Source organism: Heterocephalus glaber, unplaced genomic scaffold (assembly GCF_053883595.1).
Source record: "Heterocephalus glaber isolate CG9 unplaced genomic scaffold, H.glaber_assembly_v1.0 deba00001733, whole genome shotgun sequence".
Lineage (NCBI taxonomy): Eukaryota > Metazoa > Chordata > Mammalia > Rodentia > Bathyergidae > Heterocephalus > Heterocephalus glaber.
Window position 1 is genome coordinate 2,793,556 of NW_028258444.1, and position 26,771 is coordinate 2,820,326.

Here is a 26,771-nt window from a genome sequence, read left to right on the forward strand (position 1 = left end):
CTCTACATTGATTAAAAATAAGGATTTGGGCACTTGGTTCACTTGTGCTCTAAAGTCCAAGCCAAATAATTGTTGCAAGTTACTTAAGTGACTAGATAAAAACAAAACTAGAAAAGTTCACTGTGACTGCAGGACATGCCATACTAAACTTTGTTTTACAGGGGACAAGGATTGAGGGGAGGGGTGCGAGGAGATGGTCCCTTCTCGTGTCTGACGTGAAACTGCTGTGAGTACGCACATAACCAGTTGTCACTTTGGCATATCTGCTGCATATTTATGGCCTAAGGGTTTTCATATGGAATTAAACATAAATTAAAGGAGACAAGAACTGGAGAGCTCCAGGGAAGAATATGATATTTTGATTGCATGTGATCATTTTATTGAATTTGCCAGAAAAGTCAATTATAAAGCAAAATTTTATTTTCATACTCAGACTATACATTCCAGCTTTGTTTGCCAATAGATTGTCTTGGTCTTTCTTTTTTGTAAATTAATCAAGTTCAGAAACCTCAGAAGACTGATTGTTCTAATTCTGCTGGATATGGGAGAATTGGGTAAATGTTTCACAATTCCAAAAGCATTTCACCTCTTTTGCTATTGTTTTCTTTTGTTTTCTTCATCCGGATTTTCTATGAGACATGCTTAAAGCCTGTATATAACAGAGCAGTTATTTATGAGACTTGGCAGTGCTTTTATTTTTTTATTTATTTTTTTATTTTTTGATACTGGGGATCGAACTCAGGTGCTTGCACTTGTGAGGCAGGCAACAGAACCACTGAGCTAAATCCCCCGCCCGGCAGTGCTTTTAAAAGATATTGATAATTTATTTAAATTTCAAAGTAGAATTAGTCCAATCATATGAAAGATTTGTGGATACATGAAGAGTCACCAAGTGAATATTAATTGCTTTATGCACTGTTTTTAACCAAAGGGATATAAAAATAATGTGAACAAAGAAATAATTAGTTAACTTTGTAAGTAAGCATCTTTAGGACAAATTGCTTAATTTCCTGGAACCTTGGTTTTTGCATCTGCATCAGTGATGCCTGCCTTGTAAGGTTGTTGTACGGATTAAATGAGATAATTCAGGCAAAGTTCTTGGCAGAAGGCCTGGCATTAAGTGTAAGAGCTATCATTCCTCTCACTATGGTAGTAGTATTATTGGTGAGTAATACTTATTGTTGAAACATAGTACCAGTTACATAGTGCTCTAAATAATTAACATGTATACTTTCCAACAGGCTTGGTATTGTTCTGTAGTACCATCTCTTTAGAAGTACAGTACATCTCAAGGAAGGATCAGAACTTACGTAGGTGCCTGGGCTGTCTAGCCACCAATAAGGCAGTAGGACAAATGCCGATGTGGAAATTCCAAGCAAACAAACAGAAAAGGTGAATGATAGCAATCATGTTCTCCTTTGCTGTAGCTGACACAGTTTTGCACAACAGCAGTCACATTCACCCACTTTCAGTACCTGAATCCTCACACTGTTTCAGTTCCAAAAGTGGTTGCAGCCTCTCTTATTTCCAAACTGAATAGTGCCATGTGGAGGTGAAAGTGCACGCTCTTCAATCTAGAAACTCTTCACCTGTATCCTTCATATATTAGGAGACTGCATGGATATGTAGACAGATCTTAGGTTGAAATTCTTGCTCTTTCTCCTACTATCATACTTGCACAAAGTACTTATGGCCTCTGGGCTGAGCATCTTATTGTTAGCTCATGGAGGTGTTGCAGGAATTCTATAAGAAGATGAAACATGAGGTATTGTAGAAATCATATGTGGAACATGGACATTGTTTGCAACATAGTGAGTGCTCAGTAAGTGTTATTGATCCTTAGTATTCTTTTGTTGGATGATTTTTGCACTGAGAGGTTAGATATCATTCTGATTTTATTACACAGGGGTTTTTTTGTGGACTCATAGTAAAGGAATTGGGAGAAAGAGTGTTAGAAGCCTTGTTCCCTAAATCCATCATCAGAACCTCTGCACTTACATAACATAGCATTGGAGCTAAAAGTGAAGGCTCATAAAGAACTAGGACGAGATCTTTATTGATAAAGTATCTTTAAGGAGTTAATTAGAAAAAAAATTGTGCAGAAAGGTTTAAGCTGTAGGAGACTGTTCCAGACTATTTTGGAAAAATAAATCTATTTATTATGGTAAGTTAGTTCCAGTGAAATTCTGATCTGATCCGGTCCCCGCACCCGGAAGGAAGCTCCCCCGCTGCCATCCCAAGCTCCTGGAGCAGAGAGGGTGGGCCACGTGGGAAGCAGGGGCACCCCCTCCCCCGTGGAAATGCAAGGACACATAAACAAGGCTCAAAAACAGACTTCTGGATTACCTACAGCAACCCCAAAGGGAAACGAGATGGAGCACTCTGATATTCAACCACCTGGACTCTCTGAACTGGCAACAAAAGAGGATCTGGGAAAAATGAAATAAGAAATAATTACTCAGATAACAGCAAAGATTTTACTCATGCTGCAAGACATGATTAATAAATCTAGAGAGGACACAGATAAAAAAAATAGAGGATCTGAGGAACATGATGGAATCCCAACATAGGAAACAAATGAAATCCATAAAACAGATACAAACATATTTCCAAGAGATTAAAATTCCATCGAAAGCCTGCGCAGCAGAATGAACCAATGTGAGGATAGAATTTCACATATAGAAGATAAGATTGCAATTAGTGAGGAGGAAAAGAAAAATTGCTTTAAAATTGTAAGGGAACATGAGAAATCAATCCAGCAGCTGCTAGACAATGCAAAGAAGAATAACATAAGACTGCTTGCAGTCAATGAAGAAAGAGGAGAGAGTGCAGATGACATCAAAAAACTCTTCACAGAAGTGATGACAGAAAACTTCCCAAGGAGGGGAAAAGAACTTGACATACAGATAAGTGAGGCATATAGGACTCCAGCTAGCCTTGATCAAAAAAAATCTACACATAGGCATATAATAGTTAGGATTCCAGAAATCCAACAGAAGAATAAAATTCTATAAGCAGTGAGAGAAAAGAAACAAATCACATACAAAGGAAAGCCCATCAGAATCACAGCAGACTTCTCAATGCAAACCCTCAAGGCAAGAAGAGCTTGGAGTGATGTATTTCAAGCCCTAAAGGAAAACAGCCTCCAACCCAGACTGATGTACCCTGCAAAACTATCTTTCAAAATGGATGGAGAAATAAGATACTTTCATGATAAAGAGCACCTCAAGAACTTCATGAATACCAAACCAGCACTCCAAAAAATTTTAGACAATACCCTAGGAAAAGACAATGAGGGTCACAACCCCAGGAAACCCAGCAGAATGAATCCATTAGGTGTGACAAATTAAACAAATCCAACAAAAAGAAAAAGTCATGACAGGCTTTTAAAATTTTTGACTTCATCTCCCTAATGAGTGTATAATTCAATCTTATTATTGTACTGATTAGTATTTTTCTGATTCTAGAACTGCACACCATTCCTTGTGCTATACTGGCTATTTATCATCTTCTTATGTCTACTTTTTAATTGGGTTGTCTATTAATGAGCTCTAAGAATTCTTTATATCTTCTGCTCATAGGTTATATGCATTGTAAATATGGTCTGTTAAAGGACTACTTTTCATTTTAATGATGTCATTTAAAGTTCTAAATTTTGATGGAATCTCATTTATCAATTTTTTTCTTTTCTACATCATGTTTTTTGTATCCTAGGTAGTTCTTGCCTACCCTGAATTCATAAATATGTTCCCTTATAATTTCTTCTTAAAGTTTTATACTTTTAGGCTTTCTTATTTAGGTTCATAGATCCCTTTAAGTCATTTTCATGTGTGGAAAAAAAGGGTTGAGGTTAATTTTTTATATACGGATACCAGGTCTTCTAGTGCTGTTTGCTGAAGACACTGTCTCTTCCTCGGCTCTTGAATCAAGTTTATATTCTATAAAATGCTAATGTTAAATAATCTTTCAAAACTCAGTAGACCATATATGTGTGGTTCTATTTCTAGATTCTCTGTTTTATTCCAATGATCTATATGTCTTTCCTTACACCAACACTGCCTTGATTACTGTAGCTTTAAAAGAAGTCTTAAAATTGGGTGCTAAATGTCTTCCAACACTGTTTTTGTTTTTGTTTTTGTTTTTGGCTTTTCTAGGTCCTTTGTAGTCCTACATAACTTTTAAATTTCAATATCCAATTCTTCATTTATAGCAAGTATACACAGACCTGAATTTTTATATATACCTTGTGTTTTCTAATCCTGCTAAATTCAAGTATAAGTTCTAGGGGCTCCTAGAGATTTCTTAGTATTTTCTCTGTAGATGATCATTTCATCTACATAGAAAGATTTTGCTTCTGCCGTGCCAATGTTATCCTAGTTGGGTCATTTTATTGCCAAACTATTTTGGTTTAGACCTATGTTTCAAAGTCTAATGGACAGATGAAGAGTAGGCATATATGCCCTTGTTCCCCACTTTAGGGAGAAAGCATTGTATCGTCTCCATTCATAGAAGAAGTTTTGTTGAAAGTATGGAGTACATGTCTTTAATCTGTTGAGAAGGTTCTGTTCTACTTCTAGGCTCCTGATAGCTTTTACCATGAACAGCTGTAGAATTTGGTCCAATACTTTTTCTCCAACTAGTGACAGGATCATATGGCTTTTTCCTTTCCTCTGTTAAAATGATGACTTTTGGGGGTAGATCTTCCAATGCTGAACCAACACTGCCATCCCTATAATAAAACCACTTTCTACATACTGCCAGATCTGACTTCTAAGAGTTTGTTTTGTTAAACAAATTTCTATCTATGTTCATACTTTTTTCTTCTATTTTCTATATCCAGTTTTAGGATTAGCACAGTGTTGATTTCCTAAAATGAGGGGAGAAGTGTTCCTTCTTTTTTCTGCTTTAAATGTTTGATATAATTTATCAGTTAAAATGTTTATGAGCCTGCTGTTGTCATATAGGTAGGTTTTCAAGCTAGGAATATACTTTCTTTAATAGGTGCTATTCAAATTTTATATTTCCTCCAGAGTTAGTTTCATTAATTTGTCTTCTAAGTTACTTCTTAGAAGTTGTCAAATTTATTTCAGAAAATATTATTGTAATATGCTTTCTATATCCTTCTAAATTCTGTAAAATCTGTGGTAGTGTCTCCTAGATCTTAATGTTGTAATTTTAAAAATGTATAACTGATATTGCATAACAGGAAGAAAAGGTCTAAAAGAGCAGAGGAATTGGGAGGGTTAGGGGAAGGGAAAAAGGGGAAAGGAAAAAATATGAGAAGAGAAAAAACATGGAAACAAGGTCTTTGCAAATAGGGAAGGGTGGAGGGGGTGAAGGGAGGGCAAGGGAAGGGGAGAAAAATAAGAACCAAGAGACTCATATAATGGTACAAGATCCCAATGATGAATGTAACTGTACTGTATACCTAAAATGTACCAATAAAATTAATGGGGGGAAAAAAAGAAATTCTGATCCACCCAAATAATTTTGATTTAATATTGTAGGGTTGTTGTATTTTTTATAATCTGCCCATCTTATCAGAGAGTTTATGCTTTTTTTTCATGCCACTTTGAAGTCATGTTATTCCCAGTCCCATTCCAGTTTGGAGCCCCTAAATTCCTCTAACAAGGATGTTCCAGTTCCTGATGATTATTCTACTTGGCTCTTTTAGAGCAAATGTTGTCACCTGGGAAGATGGTGGAGTATCATTGAAAGCACCATGAGATGACATATTTGAGAGGATATGGAACATACCTAATAGTTTTTGAAAACTTGCTTTACTAAGATGTTTTAAAAATAGGATTAGAAAATAAAATTCAAACCAGCTGTCACTTTCCCCTTTACAAGGGGATTCTTTTCTGTCTTTCTGGAGAGTAAGAGCTGATTGTTGGAGTATGAGGTACACAGATTTCTGCAGGGTGCCCTATGGCCTGTCATTGTTAAACTTTTGCCTTCTGTGTTTGTCCACAGATTTGGCTCCCTTGTTGATTAGAGCTAGGAAAACATTTTATTTGAGGAATTTAGAATGTCACTTTCAAAAGAAGTTATTACAGAATTCTGACAAGAGAACTTAAATGAAATAAAAACATTATACTGAATATCTTTGAAACAAAACATTGTCAATATAAATGCCAAATGGTTCATCCACTATTGCTGATACTACAATGGATTTGGATTATCCATTCAACTCAGGATGATTAACATCTGTTCATCCCTTTCATTTTCTTAATTGGGATCAATATACATGGAGTGGGTAATTTTAAATTATAGGTAAGAAGTAAGTTCCTTTTATTTCATAATTTGCTGCTCTGATGGCCATATTTTCCATGTATTCACAGCATTTTCCCCGAGTTTTCAGTGCAATCTTTTTGTCGTTTTGAACTTTACTCAGGAATATTACAATTGTTTGCTCCAGACAGATTACCTTGTTAATCAGTGAAGTTTTCAAAAACACTGGGAAATAACAGATTTTAGTAGAAGGCCAGGAAAAAGCCGAAATAGCAGCATTCTCTTAACTTCAGGAAAATTTCTTAAGGATTTTTATGTTGCTGTGAGCTTCACAGGGCAATTAAAATCTACCTCATTCTAGACTTGACACTATAACAGAATAATAGCCAGAAACTATATACATTTCGTTCTTGTAGTTTAGTAAGGTCAAAAATTGGCTTCCATGTTTTTCTTTAAAAGTAGATTTTTTGAAACTTTATTATATTTACTAACCTAATTTACCTTCTCTCAGTGAAATACTCCGATAGTCCTCCATCAACCCTTGATATTGGGTGCTGTATGAAATGAAATAAAATACAGAATTTTTAAATATTGATGTAACTCCTTTGCCTTTGATGTTCTAGAAAATGGAGCATTTTCTCTTAGAATTATATGTACCTTAAAGATTTAATTTTTTTTTTTTTTTTTTTTTTGCTACCAGGGCTCAAACTCCAGACCTTCTGCTTGGGAGGTAGGCAGTGGCACCACTAAGCTAAATCCCCGGCCCTAAAGATTTAAATTTTAAATAATTTATTTTTAAGTACTATAGTATCTGAAAAAAACTTCCTTTGAGAATCATGCTGTAAAAATTGATTATTATTATAATGATGCATTCAAATTTTTTTCTATCATATCCTGACAGATATTAATCTCTCCTGCAGCACAGCTGTCCTTGATGGGTGTTCTGTATATTAGGATGACAATCACAAAAGAATATCTTTACCTCAAACAGAAGAAAAGCAGAGACTATTAGAGTATTTTTCTTCATATGCAGAAACTCAGCTATTGGTTTTCAATAGTTGTGCAGTTTTAACATTTTTCGTGGATAGGTTAACAATGGTAGTTTTTAATAGCATTTTCCCCCATCAGTGAGTGCATTCTAAAGCCCATTTTCTCCACTGAATGTGACAAGCTGAGCTCTACATTAGTTTACCTGGTACAGGACAACTGATGTACTTTGGGGTTATAATCTGCTTTTAATTCTCCTAATGAGGGAGAAACAAAGTAGGATAAGGTATGAGGCTCCCAAATGGTATCTGGCATTTTTTTTACCGTAGCCATGTGAAAAGCTGAGATACGAAGCTTAGAGATTTGATGTTAAAAAAGTTGTTCAGGTGATCAGGATGGGAACCATTACTCTAACAATCCCACTTGGAATCAACGTACACCCGCTGACTGTTTCATCTATCAATTCAAAGAAAACACACTGGAAAATAAAATAGTTCTGAGGAACTAAAAGAAATTGCTTGGTTAATTAAAGATATCAAAAACTAAAAACAAACTATATTAATATGATCTTTAATTCCCTCACTCATTCAAGAAATCTGCCAAGCTTTGGGCTCTGTGCTGAATTCTGTAGAAATGATGAGCCAGAGCAGGTGGATCTCTGGCGTCCTGGAGTTTGCACTCCACTCATGGGACAATTGCAATGGTACCTTGGTTAGAGTAGGTGAAAAATCACAACTGAGGGAAGAGTAAACAGGGAGAGGCATATGGAAAGAGGTTGGATTAAGGTGAGACAGAATGTGGGAGGTCCAGAAGGGCTTCTCTGTGGAAGCAACAATTAAAAGGTTATCTGAAAGGACTGGGAATTAAAAAACAGATTCACTGGAGAACATTCTGGGCAAAGGGAACAGTGCTCTTCATGTAGTCACTCAGCATCTTCAGGCACTGTTCTAGTAGATGAGAGAGCAGCAGGAAACAAAACAAATCTCTTTCTCCTGTGCAAATTATGTTCTAGTCTTGAGAGAAACTGACTACGACCAAATAAATATTAACGATGTAGGCTAGTTCTGAGGGTTGTGAAGAGAGATTGGGGTGAGCTGCAAGGGAAGCACACAGTGAGGATGAGCTGGGTATTTCTAAGGTGGCCTGGTGTGGCTCCCTATTAGGATCCCTTCCAGCTGAGACCTGCAACGGTCATGTATGTGACTGTGGGTGGGGGACCTGGGCAGAGGGAAGAGCAAGCACAGCCCCCTTGGTGGTCCTAGGGCTGGAAAGGACTGATTCAGCCTGGTGTGGTTGAGAAGAGGGTGCAGGGTTAGGAAATCCAACCCAAGAGGTGATGAGCTGTAAGCATCCAATGCCATCTGCGAGTGGGAAGGGCAGCCACTGACTGGAGAGGACTAGCACAGAAGTGACCGTCCTGACTTTCTTTAGAGAAGAATCACTTGGGCTGATGTGTAGAGAATAGACTGTTGGTGCAGCAAGGGTGAGGACAGCAACAACTATTAAGAGGGTCTTACAATAATGGTGTAGGGGCCGGGGGGGTTAGCTCAGCAGTTCTGCCACTTGCCTTGCAAGCAAAAGGTCCCGAGTTTGATCCCCAGTACCAAGATAATAATAATAATAATGGTTTGGACCAGGTTGATACAAGCAAAGACAGTGAGAAAGGTCAGATCCTAGATATGTAGTAGAGGTAGAGCTGATAGAACTTGCCAAAAGATTGTATATAAACTGGGAGGAGATTTTTAAAAATTCAAGGATGACCTCAACATCTCTCCAATGAGCAACTCAAGGATACATCTTTGGTTTAATGAGAGGGGGAAGATCCAGCAGGTTGTAGGGGTAGTTTAGGAGTTTATTTTGAGGAATGTCAAATTAGGGATGCTTCTTAGACATGCCAGGTCCTGTGGCAGGTGGGGCATGGAATGTTTGATTACCTGACAGAGCACAGTGTCTGAGAAAAGCAAGCCACAGGTAACCATGCTGTCCAGCACGCAGAGAAACATTTGGAGTCTGCCATGACAGATGTTGAGGTGCACCTTGGAGATTTCACCCTTCGACCTGAAGGCAACAGGAAACTGTGAAGTGTTTAGGAGTATTTTAGGGTGTCTGGCTTAGGTTTCCAAGTTGGAGTTTGCTGCAGTCTGGGAGAGATTAGGATTGGGGATTGACATGGGTAAGGCTAAATGCAGGAAAACTTATTAGAAACACAAAATTCAAGATGTGAACACAGGACTCAGTCATGGATGGATATGGCAGTAAAAAGGAAGTGTCAAAGGTGATACCTGGATTTCTGGTTTGTACCATAGGGTAGTAATTTATTCTTAGATACAGGAAAAACTGGAATAGGAACAAGTTTGAGGGAAAAGATCATAATATTAAAGTGTTATATTAGTCAACTTTTCCATTGTTAGGACAAAAGGCCCAACACCAACAGCTTAAAGGAAGGAAGGTTTATTTTGGCTCACAGTTTCAGTGGGTTCAGTTGATAGTCATCTGGCTCTGAAGCAGAAAGGACATGAGAGAAGGGCATGGTAGAGGAAAGCTGTTCATCTGTCAGAATGCAGGACATGGGATGGGGGGCCAAGAATACACCTTTCCAGGTCACAGCCTCAATGGCCCACCCCTTCCAACATTCAGCTATGAAGTCCTTTGTGGATGAATCCACTAACAACTATAGAACCTTTCCAAAGTCCTGCCGCTGAACACAGGACACTTTGGAGGGACATTCTAGATCTAAACTTTAAAAAGTGTTTTTGTGAGATTGGAGGGGAAGTGTCAAGAAAGTAATCCCTTTGCACACACTGTGACCTGAAACTGAGGAGTAAGATGTAGGCAGAAGAAATTAATTTGTGAGAGATAATTCAAAACTGAAAGAAAAGATAGTTTAGAAAGACAAGTTGATGAGCAAAAGAAGATGTAGAAGATGGTCAATCATGTTGTTCTCTGTGAAACCTGGAGGGGATAGAATTCAGATGCAATCCTAGACATAAGCTTCATGTACAAAGAAGGACAGCTGTTTCCTCTGTTGGGAAGAATGCTAAAGGTACAAGTAGTTTTATTTGTGTTTGTATTGATTGATTCATTCATTCAACAAATTTGTGTGTACCTGCTATGCACTAAATACAATTTAAAGTGCTGGGGATATTTTTTAAAATCTTTACCATCAAGAAAATCACAAATATGACAGATTGCACCAGAATAGGAACAGAACAAACTTGACAAGAGCTATGAGAGCACTTTGCATGGTTAGATGCATACCCTGAAATTTATAGAATGTAGATTTTCAAAAGTTCAGATGAAATAATGGCCTGTGACACTGAAAAAAAAGGCATGTGTCAAGGCCGTCAGGAAGCTCTAAACAGAATTTGGATTGTACACCTAATCCCTGGGAGGAGGCCAATGTGGTTTCCAGTACATGGTGAGGGCCCCAGTTTTGAACTAATTGTTTGCAATCCTAGGATACAAAGTTTGTCAAATACATTTTCCCACCAACTTTCTTCTTGAAAACTAGATCCTGTACTGGCATCTTTCCAACAAATCCTCTAGCCTGTGTTGTGGAAACAGCTTTGTCCTGCTTTGACCATGTCTCACAGCCTTTCTACCCTTAACCATTATCCCAATTGCAAACCTTTTAAGTTGTCTGTTCTGCCCTACACTCTCATCTCCACATCCCTTTGTGCTTTCTTTCCTTTTTAAGGCTCTTTATTCCCACTGCCTCCCTCCTGCTTAATTTGTCCATCATGTTTTGGAAAGAACCCTAGTCCTTTGACTTGCTTCCACTGAAATTTGAATATCCTATTAGGACACTCCTTTTCCCTGCAGCTGTTCATTGTGCTCCTTTGTCAGGAAAGTATTCTGCATTCCCTTGAATCTGAACATGAATTTTTCCAAGTCATGCCATCTGATTATTAGTCTACCTAGCACCACTGCTATCCTTCAACATCATGGTTATCTCTCCATATTTTATCGTAATTTGGGGCACTAGAAACACCGTTTTCTGCCTCACTGTAAATCCTGCCATATTGATGTACGTAACCCAACAAATGCACATATCTTCTCAGAGTCCTGTGACTTATTCAGTCCAATCATCTTCACATCTTCTCTTCACTGGAAAACTATTGCCTAGACCACATTGTGGACCTTGTCATCCAGAGATGGTTCAACTCTGGAATCCTGAGTCCTGATGTCTCATTCGCTGACAGTGGTCTGCTACTTGGAAGGCTAGGCTTTCTGTGTTATAATCAGCCCACTTTAATTTTAACCTCACCAAGTACTCAAGATCTTTGCCCTTTCTCCATTTTCTCTCAATTTCCATCTCTAATGAGCCTACCTCACTTAAATTTTAATCATTCTCCTAAGCCATTTCTTAATCCACACACTCAATTTCCTTGATCCCTTGCATACTTTACCTCCAGAATCCAAACCCTTGGGGAAAAAAATCTAATTTCTAGCTTCTATCCACTTGTTTAAGCCCTGCCTGTCCCAGAAAGCTCAGCTGCTCCTACAGATCGACAGCACTGTGGCTTCAAATTGTGCTCAGCAAGGTGTCATCCTGCTCTGTTCATCTCTGCACCATCCTCACTGCTTCATGGTCTTCCTTTGGCTCTAACCCACAATTTCCTGCGTCATTTTTAGTACATGACTTCCCTTCTTATTTAAAAGGAAAATAGGAGACTTAAGAACTTTATATTGATGTATTCACGTGTATAAATTGCACAATTATCCAACTTCCTTCTTTTTCCCCTTGCCAAGGTGTGATCTAAAAATACAGTAAATATTTAAATTTAAAAATATTACAGTAAAAGACACATTGCCATTAATGCCCTCAAAATTCTCCCCCCCCCCCCGCTTTGAACACACTTATCCCATTGTTCTTGCCACTTTCTGAAGCAGTTCTAGAGTCCTCTTTCATGCAGTGCCTTTAGTTGTGCTGTTGTGGCTGCCTTGATGTCCTGAATCAATTCAAAATGTTTACCTTTCATGGTCATTTTGACTTTGGAAAAGAGCCACAAGTCCCACGGTGCCAGTTCCAATAAATAAGGTGAATGAAGACACATGGTAATGTTTTTGTGAGCCTGGATTTCTGTTGGATGGCACTCAGCAGCAGCATTCACTGTAGTTTGTATCTTGTAAACACACTCATGCAGAGGACTTCTGGAACTGCTTCAGAAAGTAGCAAGAATGACAGGATAAGTGTGTTTGAAGCAAGGACTAATCTGAGGGGGGGTAATGGCAAGCTGTCTTTTACTGTGATAAATATTTTTAATTAAACACTCATCATATTTTTCAACCACCCTTGTAGCTGCATGTATATCTATATTTACATCAAACCAGGATGTATTTTCCTACCCAAGGTTAATTCTTCAACTTATCTCTGGACTGCACTTGCATTTTTCTCTTCTCTTTCTGGGTCCTATCAGTGTTCTCTCTCAACAGTATCAAGCCTATTCCTCATCATTAACTTTGTTTTATTTTGTTTTGGGATCAATATAAGACATTCTCAAGGTTCTCTCACATTTCAAAACATAAATAAAAACAAATCCCACTTCAGCTGTCCCATTTCCTCCTCCCTCCAGAGCCATACTTCCGGGGAAGGCTATCCAGGCACACTGTGACACTATTTCCACAGCCTTACTTCCTCTCACTTACCAACTTCTGTCTCCTCTCCACCTCCAAGGACTGCCAATCTTGACCTAGGGATGGAAACTGATGGAAACTGTTCTATTCTTACTGTGCCTAGCACTTCTGCCTGCTGACACTGATGAGGAGTCTCTGTCTTGGTCTTCAGCATCTGCTCTTCCCTCTCTGTGTCTGTTCTTTTTCATGTCCCTTTAGGCCTTTCCCTCTGACACTTAAATACCATGGGACACCATTGAATAAACTCACCTAACCCCACCCTGGCATTATCTCTGGTGTGCTAGTGATCTCCCCATCCAGAATTCCTAACCCAAACTTTACATAATATGCAATTTGCTCTACTTAGATGCCTAAATGCGACAGATTTTGCATGAAGCTTCTCTCATCGTCTGACTTAGCAAATTCAATCTTCTTCTTGTTTTCCTCTGCCTAAGTTGATCCGTGCACCTCAGCAGAAATCAGGGACTCATACCGCTGTGCCTCACCTTCTGCATCCAGTAGTCTTGAGGCACTAAAGTCTTCATTTCACTCAAGATCTGTTCCTTTCCTCACCATTTCACTCCTGTATTATCACTTAGTCTTTTAAGACTTGTCTGCTCAATTCCTGCCACAACCTTTTATCAAACTGCCTTCCTCTAGTCTCTGTTGATAAATCCATTCTCCATAGTGCAACTAGATCAGCTTTCCAAATTTCCAATCTGCTCATGACATTTCCCGCTTCAGTGGTCTTTCAGTGGTGCCTTCGGGATGAGTCATCTCTTTAGACATTACAATCTTTGATTATAGCTGTTGCTCACCTTTCTTCTGTTCAGGGCCTCCTGGTCCCTTCAAGTACAGTTCAGATATTGGCTTCCCAGGAGACTATTCGGTGACCCTTCCTGAAATAACTGCTAAATGCCTATCTGAGGCAAGCTGGCAGCCCTGTCCCTGTGGACTGCAATTTTTCACTGTGTATTTCAGTTATCCATCTTATATATTTGAATTACTTATCATGCACTTATCACATTTTATTTCAATCACTTGTGTATGTTTCTCCCATAGAATGTGGGCTGAGCAATAACCCTTCACATTTAACAGATATTAAGCAATGCTCTAACTCTAAATGTTTCATTTGCATTGATTTATCTATCCTCAAAGGCAGAAATCGTATCTTTCTTTATCACCACTATTACCCTACTGCATCAGGACCCTCATAAACACTACTTAAATAAACGCTTGCATGAATGATTCTCTAGTATTTAGGCAATAGGGAGAATATTCATAGAGAAGCTAAATAACATAACAGACTAGAAGAGAAATAAACTCCTAAGTCAGAGTGACATGCCAAATAATATTTGGAATTTTTAAGTGCCAATTAAAAAATACCATCATATTTTCACTGTAGTACATGCTGGAAATGCAATCTTTGCAGCTTTTTGTGTTGTGGAAATGTACCTTTATGCATCTCTTGATATTTTTCCACAAACCCTTTACACTTGAGAGTCAGCTGTTATTGAGCCACTTATTCTAATTATTCCTGAAGTGCATGGTCAAGAAAGAGATACACTGAGGGGTTCAAGCTGGTGAGAAAATAAATCCATAGCACGTGTGCATTTACCAGTGGTCGGGCTTTTGCTCGCTTGGGATAAACCTGTAAGCCAGACCAGGACTTGTCTTGCACATTAGCTGCTTTGCGGTGCGGCCTAGCTCCAAGCCACTCAGTCTCTCCAGATTCACAGAGCTTTGTGCCGCACGCAGCCTGGGCACAGCTCTGGGGAGAATAGTTGGCCATGTGAGTGAATGAGATAAAAGTTGCATTTTTGTCCAGAAATGAAGCACTGCTGTCCAAGAGCACGTGAGTTTTCAAATAATTTTATACATTTTAGGCTAAGTTTAAAAAAATAGAAAACCTTTATTTGTGGACTCAATCTGCAAGTTGAGAGACAGGGCTAGTAGAACAGATATGCTTTTATAACTAAGACTTTAATGTTCAGAAAGAATGGTCCTTAACTTCTTGAAAAACCAAAGTATATCCTGAACCAGAGAAGAACTGGAACACAGCAAAGATGTAGGGGTGGTGGGAGGGGCAGGGGAAAGGGAAGAAGGAAAAGGAAAAATTATGAGAAGAGAAAAAACTGGAAATAAAATCTATGTAAATGGGGAAGGGTGGAGGGGGTGAAGGGTGCACAGGGAATGGGGAAAAAATAAGAACCAACATACATCATGTACAGGTATAAGCACCCAATGATAAGTGTAAACGTATTGTATACCTAAAATGTACCAATAAAGGAATTAAAAAGAAAAATAAAATAAAATAAAGACACCTCATAACTTGAAAAAAAAAAAGAATTAAGGGATGCTGGCTTCTTTGGTAACTGGGTTTAGCTTCTGGTTTGACAACAAGTTAAAAATGACCAAACTTGTGAAAGAGAAAAATCAGAACAACAGAACATTAACCTGGAGCTCTGTTGTCATCTTTAGTTAAAGCTACTTAGATTGGTCACGATGGCACATATTTCTAATCTTTGCTGCTGCACCAATTGAGCACATTTGTGTAATGAGATAGATATAAGGATTTCTGTGCTCTTGAACAGCACAGCAATTCTGTTCAGTTTTAAAATACCAACACACTTCTAAACTCAAAGTGAAAAGCATTATTAAATCTACCTTGAGCAAGTACAAAAAAAGGTTCTTTCCTATAGTGCTCTCAAAAACTTAGATCAGCTCTTCTCAGACTGTAGTCTGTGGGCCTGTGTAGTCTCTAAGACCCCCTCAGGAGACTACAGGATAAAAACTATTTTCATAAAAATACTAAGATCTTGAGGGGTTAGGATGGCAAGTTCAAGCCCCGCCTGCGTAGTGTAGCAACTCAGTGAGATCCTGTTTTAAAATAAAAACTGTAGGGCCAGGATTTAGCTCAGTGGTGTCACTGCCTGCGTCTCAAGCACAAGGTCCTGAGTTTGATCCCTGGTACCAAAAAATAAAATAAAATAAAATAAAATAAAATAAAATAAAATAAAATAAAAACTATAAAGTGCTGGGGGTGTAGCTCATTGGGAAGGCTCTGGATTCAATCCCCAAGACCAAAAAACAACAGCCACAAAACAAGATCTTATCATTTACCCTTTTAAGGGGTCAATATTTGCACTAATAATTCCAAAATAATGGCAGAGTGAGACTTATACAAATCAGTGCAGTCTCCAACTGTGCTAGAAGTTATTGTCTTCCTATTCAGAGGCTCAGAGTCTTATAAATAGCCAATTTCACGTAACACTGTCCTTCAAGTAGTTAAAAATCATGTATTTCAGCCCTTGCACACATCTTTAATGTGATTAACTACAAAGTACATATGAAGAACTTCTACATATCAAGTAGGATGGTGATTTAAAAAGAGTGCTTGTATGATTGACTTGTGAGCTGAGTTAGCTGATTTTTTCATGACTTATCATTTTTTCCTGAAAAAAATTATAGGCAAAATATTATTATTCAGATTTGGGTATATGGTAGATATTTTCTCAGACTAGGTGAACCTGTCACCAGGGAAAATAACTGGTAGCATTTTTCCCAATGATAAACTGACTTATTAAATAGAAATTAGAGTTTTTGAAGACTTAGATCAGCCACCATTGAGCTGCACAGATTCCCAACATATAGACACCATTCTGATTAGACTGGTGGTGACATTGTCAAATGTGATTTTTGTGATATTATATACTGAAATGCATCAACATTTGAAAGATCTGCATAACTCAGAAATCCATTATTTTCGGAATGATGAATGCATCTTATAAAATTATTCCGAAGTAAAAGATTCATCTAAACAGCAAATAGACAAGTGAATTTTAATGTAGCAAAATATAAAAAGTACATCAATTTAAATTTTACATTGCAATAAGTTTTAAGAAATCACAATTTTCAAGGTTTTAGGTATAATGTCAAAGGAAACTATCTACAATTATCTAAAAAGGCTTTTAAAATATTCTTCCCTTTTCCGACTATGTATCTATCTGTACAAGGCCAGATTTTCTTCATATGTTCAACCAAAAGGATACAGAGCAACAGACTGGACACAGAAACAGCTAAGAAAATCTTATTGCCTCCTCTAAGGCAGATATGAATGACATTTGCAAAAATGTAAAGCACTGCCAATCTTCTCTAAATATATTTTGAAAAATATAGAAACTTTTTGAAAAAGGTGTTATTTTCTTTTTACATTTAATTGGTCTTAAATGATAAATAATTCTTTAAAATGTTTTAGTTTTTATTTTCTAATATGGTAAGTGAATATGTACTACTGGTGAATATAACAGAAAAGTTTGGAGGTTACTCAATTTTTTTTTATTAATTATATTGGTACATTTTAGGTATACAATATAATGACATTTGTCACTGGAAATTTGCACCTTTACATAATTTCTCCTGGTTCTTATTTTTTCCCCTTCGTCTACCCTCCCTTCAACCCCTCCATCCCTCCCTATTTACAAAGACTGTTTCCATTTTTTCATTTTTTCATATTGATTTCATTCCCTTCTTTCCTCTCCCCTACCCCTCCCACTGCCCTTTCCCCTTTGCCCCTTTTCTTCCTATTTCACATTACCTATTATACATTTAGTCCTTATTTACACTTTCAGGTTCTTACACTAGAAAAACTATTTGGTATTTACACGTGTGTGTCCTATTTATTTCACTTAAGAGTATCGCCTCAATGTGCATCCACTTAGCTATAAATGTCTCTAATTTCTCATTTTTTATGGCTGAGTAGTACTCCATTTTATTTTTTTAAAAAAACCACATTTTCTTTATCCAGTCTCCAGTTGATGGGCATTTGGGCTGTTTCCAAGTTTTAGCTATTACAAATTGTGCTGCTATGAACATGGGTGTACATATATCACTGTGGTATGATTCTTTCAGTTCTTTAAGGAAGATACACAGCAGGGGACTGGCTGGGTCAAATAGGACTTCCAGTCCGAGTTCTTTGAGGTATCTCCATACTGATTTCCACAGTGGTTGCACCAGTCTGCACTCCCGCCAGAAGTGGAGCAGGGTTCCTCTTTCCCCACAGCCCCGCCAGCATTTATTATTGGTTGATTTCATGTTAGCAGCCATTCTTTCTGGGGTGAGGTGGAATCTCACCGTTTTTTTCATTTGCATTTCTCAAATGACCAGTGATGTTGAAAATTTTTTCGTATGTTTATTTACTATTTCTGCTTTATTGAGACATTTCTGTTCATTTCAAATGCACATTTTTGGACTGGGTCTTTAAATTTGGGAGGTCTAATTTATTTAAGTTGCTTGTATACTCTAGATAGTAGACCTTTGTCTGAGGAACAGCAGGTGAAAAATTTTTCCCACATCGTGGGTCATCTCTTCACACTGTTGGTGGTCTCTCTTGCTGTGCAGAAGCTTTTTAGTACAAAGAGATCTCACTTGATTGTTTTTGCGAGTTCACAGGCAACTGAGGTTTTGTTCATAAAACCGTTTCCTACAGCAATGTCTAAAAGAGTTCTACCTAACCACTGTTCCAGTAGGTTTAGCATTTCTGTTTTAATATTTAGATCTTTAATCCATTCTGATTTTAGTTTAGTGCATGGTGAGAGATACAGGTCTAGTTTTAATTGTTGGCTAGTTGAACCCCAATTTTTCTGGCACCATTTGTTAAAGAGGTTATCTTCCAGTGAGGGTTTTTGGCTCCTTTGTTGACAATGAGGTGGCTGAGTGTGTCTGGAGTTGTTCCTGCATCTTCTAATCTGTTCCACTGGTCCTCAGGTCTGTTCCTTTGCCAGTACCATGCTGTTTTTATCACAATGGCTTTGTAGTATAGTTTCAAGTTAGGGATTTTGATAATCCCTGCCATATCTCTGTTGCCTGGAATTGCTTTTGCTATTCTGGGTCTCTTCTTGTTCCAAATGAACTTTTGGATTGTTTTCTCAAGGTCCACGAAGTATGTTGCTGGATTTTCAGATGGAATTCCATTGAATCTATATAGCAGATTTGGAAGTATAGCCATTTTCACTATGTTGATTCTTCCTATACAGGAGCAAGGGATGTCTTTCCATTTTCTGATATCATCTTCAATCTCTCTTTTCAGAGGGCTATAGTTTTCAGAGAAGAGGTCTTTGATTTCTTTTGTTAGGTTGATTCCTAGGTATTTCAATTTTTTGGATGTTACTGTGAAAGGAATTGATTGACCCATTTCTGTCTCAGTGAGTGTGTTGTTTGTGTAGAGGAGAGCTATTGATTTTTGTGTGTTGAGCTTGTATCCAGCTACTTTACTGTATTTGGTTATTAAGTCTAGAAGACTTTTGGTGGAGTTCTTGGGGGTCTTCTATATAGAGTATCATGTCATCTGCAAATAATGATAATTTGACTTCTTCATTTCCTATCTTTATTCCTTTTATTTCTTTTTCTTGTCTAATTGCTGTGGCTAATGTTTCCAAAACTATATCAAACAGGAGTGGTGATAATAGGTGTCCTTGTCTTGTTTCTGATTTTAGTGTGAAGGATTTCAGTTTTTGACCATTTAGTATGATATTGGCTTTTGGTTTTTCATAGATGGCTTTTATCAGATTGAGGTAGAGACCACCTATTCCAATTTGTAGGATTTTCATCATAAATGCGTTTTGGATTTTGTCAAATGCTTTTTCTGCATCTATTGAGATGATCATATGGTTTTTGTTCTTGGCTCTATTGATATAGTGTATTACATTGATTGATTTGCCTATGTTGAACATCCCTGCATCCCTAGGATAAAACCCACTTTGTCAGGGTCTATGATCTTCTTGATTATCTTCTGCATTCTATTTGCCACTATCTTATGAAGGATTTTTGCATCTATGTTCATTAGTGAGATTGGCCTATAGTTCTCTTTTTCAGTTGGGTCTTTCTCTGCTATGGGGATCAAGGTGTGCTTGCAGGAATGAATTTGGGAGTATTGCTTCCCTTTCAATTTTATTGAAAAGTTTAAATAGTAGTGGCAGTAGTTCCTCTCTAAATGTCTTGTAGAATTCAGCAGTGAAGCCATCAGGACCTGGGCTTTTCTTAGTTGGTAAGTTTTTCATTATGTTTTCAATTTCATTGATATTGGAATGTTTAGAATTTTTAAGTCTTTTTTCAACTTTGATAATTCATACATATCTAGAAATCTGTCCATTTCTTCTGTGTTTTCCATCTTACTGGAGTATAGGTTCCTGAAGTAGGTATTGATGATCCTCTGGATTTCTGCTAGTTCCATTGTAATTTCACCCTTTTCATTCCTAATTGCATGGATTTGGGCCTTTTCTTTCCTCTTTCTGATAAGGTTGGCTAAGGGTTTGTCTATTTTGTTGATCCTTTTGAAGAACCAACTCTTGGCTTCATTTATTTTTTGTATTGTTCTCTTAGTCTCCATTGCATTGATTTCTGCCCTGATCTTTATAGTTTCCTCCCTTGTATGAGCTTTGATTTTATCCCGCTGTTCTTTTTCTAGAAGCTTGAGGTTCAGCATCAGGTTTGTAATTGAACTCGCTCTGTTTTCCTAATATGAGTATTCACTGCTATGAATTTCCCTCATAAGACTGCTTTCATTGTGTCCCATAGATTCCAATATGTTGCATTGTCATTGTCATTTAATTGTAGGAACTGTCTGATTTCTTCTTTAATTTCCTCTGTGACCCATTGGTTATTCAGAAGTGTGTTGTTCAGTTTCTGTGTGTTTATGAAATTCTTGTGGTTTCTTTTGCTGTTGATCTCCAATTTCATCACACTATGGTCTGATAATGTACAGGGGATAACTTCAATTCCTTTGCACTTACCTAAACATGTTCTATGAGTGAGTATGTGGTCTATTTTGAAGAATGACCCATGTGCACCTGAAAAGAATGTGTATTCTGATATTTGGGGTGGATAACTCTGCAAACATCTGCTGTTTTCATTTATTCAGGAGTTTGAGTTCTATTGTTTATTTTTTGTCTAGTTTATCTATCTATTTGTGACAGTGGGGTATTGAGGTCCCCCACTACTATTGTATTAGTGCTTGTGTGCTTTTTCATGTCCATTAGTATTTGTTTGATATAATTGGGTGCACTAGTGTTTGTTGCATATATATTTATGATTGTCATCTCCTCTTCTTGGATTGTTCCCTTTACCAGGATGTAATGTCCTTCTTTGTCTCTTTTAATCAGTGTTGGTTTGAAATCCAGTTGATCTGCAAAGAGGATAGCTACTCCTACTTTTTTTCATGTTCCTGTGGCATGGAGTATTGTTTTCTACCCTTTAACTTTCAGTCTATAAGTTTCTTTTTTAATTAAGTGTGTTTCTTGTATGCAGCATTTTGCTGGATCTTGCTTTTTGATCCTTTCTGCCCGTCTATTTCTTTTGATTGATGAATTGAGACCATTAACATTGATGGTTATAACTGATACATATTGACTTATCATTGTTGTGACTTTTTCTTTTTGTTGGATTCTCCCCCTTTATGTTTAATTTCTTGTTATGCCAAATAGATTCATTCTGTTGGGCTTCCTGGGGTGGTGATCCTCATTGTCTTTTCCTAGGATATTGTCTAAATATTTTTGGAGTGCTGGTTTGCTATTCATGAAGTTCCTAAGGTGCTCTTCATATTGAAAGTATCTTATTTCTCCATCAATTTTGAAAGATCACTTTTCAAGGTGTATCAATCTGGGTTGGAGGCTGTTTTCCTTTAGGGCTTGAAATATATCACTCCAAGCTCTTCTTACCTTGAGGGTTTGTATTGAGAAGTCTGCTGTCATTCTGATAGGCTTTCCTTTGTATGTGATTTGTTTCTTTTCTCTCACTGCTTGTAGAATTTTGTTCTTCTGTTGGGTTTCTGGGTCCTTAACTATTATATGCCTATGTGTAGGTTGTTTTTTTTTTTAATCAAGGCTTTTTGGAGTCCTATATGCCTCACTTATCTGTATGTCAAGTTCTTTTCCCCTGCTGGTGATGTTTTCTTCCTTCACTTCTGTGAACAGGTTTTTTTTATGTCATCTGTACTCTCTCCTTTTTCCTCATTGACTCCAATAATTCTTATGTTATTCTCTTTGCATCATCCACCAGCTGCTGATTGATTTCTCATGGTCTCTTACTATTTTAAAGAAATTTTTGTCTTCCTGGTCACTATTTGCAATCTTGTCTTCTATATCTGAAATTTTGTCCTCACATTGGCTTATTCTGCTGTGTAAACTTCCAGTGGAGTTTTTAATCTCCTGGAAATCTGCTTGCATCTGTTTAATGGATTCCATTTGTTTCCTATATTGGGATTCCATCATGTTCCTCAGCTCCTGTATTTTTTTTATCTGTATCTGCTCTAAATTTATTAATCATGTCTTGCTCTATGGGCACAGTCTCTGCTGTTATCTGATAAATTATTTCTGATTTCATTTTTTCCAAATCCTATGGACACAGTCTCTGCTGTTATCTGATAAATTATTTCTGATTTCATTTTTTCCAGATCCTCTTTTGTTGCTAGTTCAGGGAGTCCATGTTGTTGAGTATCAGATTGTTCCATCTCATTTCCCTTTGGTGTTGCTTTAGGTGATCTGGAAGTCTGGTTTTGATACTTGTTTACATGTCTTCTCATTTCAACGAGGGGGTGGGTCTCTGCTCCTCGGTGCTCAGGGCGGTGGTTCAGTGGCCCAAAAGGCTCACCTCCTCTGCGTTGGGGGGCTCTGCTCCCCGGCATTCAAGATGGTAGTACGGCAGCCCAAATGTCTCAGCTCCTTTGTGCTGGGGGGGGGGGCGGCTCTCCACCTCTGTGCTGGGAGTGTTGTTACATCAATCCAAAAGCCTCAGCTTGGCACTGGGGGCCTCTGCTCCTCTGATAACTCCCTCCCTACAGCTTATCTTCCAGTTGATGCAGCAATTTCAGTCTTTCTGAGTAATCAGCTTGAAATCACAAGTCCTGAGTTCCATCCTCTGTACTGGGATTCTGCCAGTGAACTGGATCTTCATTCTTTTTCATAGTCCCAGCTCCTAATGTAGTAATTTTAAGAGGAGTCAGTCCATGGTTAGCTAGGCTAAGGCAGAAACATCATGACAGAAGGCCAAGATGAAGCAAAGCTCCTTAGTTCATATTGGCCAGGAACCAGAGCAGGGAAACACTCAGTACTCAATAAGTATAAAAGATTAGGAGACAAAAACATTTTAGAACAACTGGTTTAGCTGATCACCTACCCCTCTTCTCCCTCTCTGCTCTTTCCAACTCTTGATTATGATTATGTTTCACAGATTAGCCCAGGAATTTTTATGAAGATTCAGCATTTTATCAGACTTTAATTTTAATAAAATTAAAAGCAAAAGAAACCAACTAAAACAACTACTGGTTTTCTATGGTTTTGTAATAACCCACAATGTAAGTGCTGAAGATATCATGTAATTAACATCACATGGATTCCAGACAGTCTGAACACTTGTGAACCTTTAGATCTTCAAGGAAGAAGCTTTTTCTTCAGGAAGCCAGTCATGCTTTTAAAGAAATCTCCTCTTAGGCCAGGCCCACCAAGGATAGTGTCCCTTTTCAAATACTTGAAGTCAGATGATTAAGCACTTTAATTGCATCATAAAATCCCTTCATCTCTGCCACATGAGGTAATAGTCATGAAAATGTAATCCTTTTGCTATATTCTATTGATTGGTAAGCAAGTCATGGTCCTGCATGTTCTAAGGGAAGAGGTCACTGGGGTCATCTGAAAATTGTCCCATCATAGGGATCTAAACAAATAAAAAGTAAGCAGAGGAGCCTCATAAAGGAGGGTTTAAGAACCAGACTCAGAAAGGAAGAAACATTTTGTCATCAGCTCAGAGCTTTTCATATCGAGATGACTGGTACTGATAAAAAGAAAGACCCTAATCCATCCCCAGTCAGTTAAGAAACTGCTCCCTGGTGCCATAAAGGTCAGGACCTGCAGCACTGGAGCTTCTGGCCAGTGTGCCTGAGTGGATGCAGCAGTCCATACGTCTTTTTAAACTTTGTGTCCTGTTAGCCAGTTACAATTTCTCTCCCTTAGCTCAGCTGTGCAGGGCATCTGAAGAGAAAGTCCCACAAGAGCTTCCCCAGTAGGGAGAGGGTGGCCACAGAAGGAGGTGATGAGCAGGGAGGAGGCAGACACGGGAGGGCAACCGTGAGCATGAGGGTGACCCTCAGTGTGCAGGGGCAGGAGAACACGCCTTCAGTAACATGAACTGTCATTTGAAACCCGGCCAGTTCTTTATACTCATGAGCTTAGAGTTTTAAAATTCTCCTAAAGCAATGATTTTCATAGATCCCCTCTGTTGTATTTGTTTATTAATGACACGGAGTCATTTTGCTGTTACATTTTGAACATTTCATTTCTTTTTGGTCCAAGAGTGGCCATTAGCTTTTCCTGTTTTCAAAGGAAAAGCTAATTTAGATGCTGTTTGCCCCCGAGCTGGTTCTCACTCTCAGTGTCCCTTTCACCTGTATGGCGGTTGGTACCTCCGGCCCCTCTGTCTGGCCCTCCCCTCTGCCCCTGCTCCAGAATTTCCAGAATCACTGGCTGGGAAGACAAACAAGTCCTTGACGCAGCTCCGACATGCCCCTTGCAAGCTTGGCTCTGCCACAGTGGGTCTGAAGCAGTTTCCAGTTTCTGTGCCAGGCACCTGGTTGAGGTCACCTGCATGAGCTTGTGCTCCCTGGCTCAGGCTATGCTGGGGAAACTGGAAGCACCACCTCCTCCCAGCGATCAGCAGGTGTGGGCTCTGGGCCTCCTCAGCTCTTTGTCCCTTGGCTGATGCTTATCTGGACCCCTCTGCCCTCTTTCTCCTTCCTGCCTCCCCAGAGTGCTCCTGAGTGAGCATACAGTGAATGCACAGCCCCAATGGGAAGCTTTTTATAAGGAAAACTGGACCCTGCCCAGGCCCAGCTGCTGTCCTCAAAGGCCTTGTGCCTGGGTTCTGTTTCTTCCCTGGAGCCTCTCTGGGCTGCAGTGAGACAACTGTCCAGAACACATGCCACGGAGAAAGGCAACTGCAGCACACAAGGATGGTGGACATTTCTTTAAAATGCCAGGAAGCCACTGCATATTGAGTCTAGTTCTGAAAACACCTTTCTTATGTGTGTGGTGTGCTACCGGGGATTGAACCCACGGGTGCTCTGCCACCAAGCTTCATCCTTGGCCTTTTTTATTTCTCATTTTGAGACAGGGTCTTGCTAAGTGGCCCTGGCTGGGCTCAAATTTGCAATCATCCTGCTTCAGCCTCCTGAGTGGCTGGGATTGTGAGGGTGCTTTGCAGTACCTGGCATGAAAATGCCATTCAAACTTTGTAGTAAAAAAAAGGTTAAACTCTATCATGTATGTGCAGTTACACACAAAATGGTTGTGTTTATCTGTGTATGTATACATATGCTAATATACATGGGTATATATTTCTCCACTTGTGTATCTTTTTTTCTTTCTGTATTATTACTGTGATTTTTTTTTTCTTTTTTGCAGTGCTGGGGATCAAACCCAGGGCTTCACACCTGCTAGGCAACTGCTCTATCACTGAGCTACTCCCCCAGCCCCAAGTGCGCCTTTTTAATTTGTATTTGATAGAAACTAGAAAATTTTCTCAAGAAAATGTAGGAGGAATTTTTGTAAATTTTAGGTATATGTTACCCAGTTAGTCTGTAAATAAAGCTTTCTGGGTTTTTGTAAGTAACTATATGTTGCTCAGTTTCTTTTCTTTCTCTTCAGAAAAAAAATCATTTAGTTTGGTTTCCTTGTTCCTCTTGTCTCTCCAGTTTAGCTCCCTTATTTATATTCCTATTTTCAAAGTCTGAGTAGGTTTTTTTCAGACTTTAGGGCAACCTGCCTGACAATATTCCTTTGATATATTTTCTGAGCTACTTCTCAAAAAAAAAAAAAGTAAATGTAAACTTTTTCTTTCCTTTCTTAACTGTGTCATCATTTAGAATAAAAAGCAGAACAAGTTCCTGCAAGCAAACAGCTCCTGTCCCGTTTCCCACTGCATATCCAGCTGCAGCACCTGCATTGCTGCTGGGCTTCCTGCTGTTGGTTCCTGAAAGGGAGCCCAGGGAGCGGTCCTTCAGAGGGAACAGCTGCTGGTGTCACAGGCTGCCTTGGTGTGTGTCCCTGCTGTGTGAGCTGAATCCCCTTCATGTCTAGAGTCTACGCAGAGAAATCACCTAGCAAGTGTGTTCTGTGATAGCTGTGGGGGTGAATGTGGGGCCACAGGGGCTTCTCCACAGGCCTCACCTCTAAGGATCTCCATACACCTGTTCCCATATTCAACATTTCCTCTGGTGCAGAAGATTTGCATATATTTGGATGCAAAGCTGGAGGGTTTCTGAGCAGCCAGAGAAGTTTATGTGAGTTTCAGTTGTTACCCTTGGCACTATCACATTATTTAAAATCCAAAATGACTAAAAGAAGGTCACTGAAAGAAAAAAAGCTTCTTTGCTTTAAATTTTTGTCCATAGTTAACTCATCTTTTTGACCTCTGAACAGCTCCTACATGAGGGACTGTCTTCAGAACCCTGTCAGTAAAGATGCACATGTTAAAACTACACCCTCAGGCTAGCATGGCAGGACTGAATGCTGTCAAGTTACCTAGAAGCCTACACAGGAAGTCAGACATCCTGACTCTGTCACTGGATACAACAGAAATGGTCAGCACTGTGGTCCCATGAAGCAATGACCAGAAGTCAGAGAAGTGCTTCCTTCTGAGCAGCTCATATTTCACCACCTGAGGGACCCCAGGCCTCTACTTACTTAATTTGTAGTAAAGGAACATAGACTTAAGGTCACCATTACCACTCAAGGCATTACCTTCAACTCTTACTGTACATCTGAATTGAATCTGTCTGCTAAGCCAGCAGCCCTGTAGACTAATGCCATTATATCCAGAGTCGCTTTGATTTGAAGGAAAGAAAATGTACTCCAAATTACAAATTAGATCTATCAGAGGTCGGCAAGGGA

At 38.7% G+C, this 26,771-nt stretch overlaps 1 protein-coding gene across 9 annotated transcripts in view; it reads left to right on the top strand.

Moving 5' to 3' along the window:
• Window positions 1-26,771, top strand: part of Far2 (fatty acyl-CoA reductase 2) — a 174,004-nt gene that overhangs the window by 88,987 nt on the left and 58,246 nt on the right. The window contains exon 3 of one of the 9 annotated variants that reach the window (XM_087200056.1): window positions 162-226. The exons of the other annotated variants lie outside the window; for them this stretch is intronic. The gene's annotated coding sequence lies outside the window, so the exon portion shown is untranslated. The remainder of the gene's footprint in view (window positions 1-161; window positions 227-26,771) is intronic. 9 annotated transcript variants of the gene reach the window in all.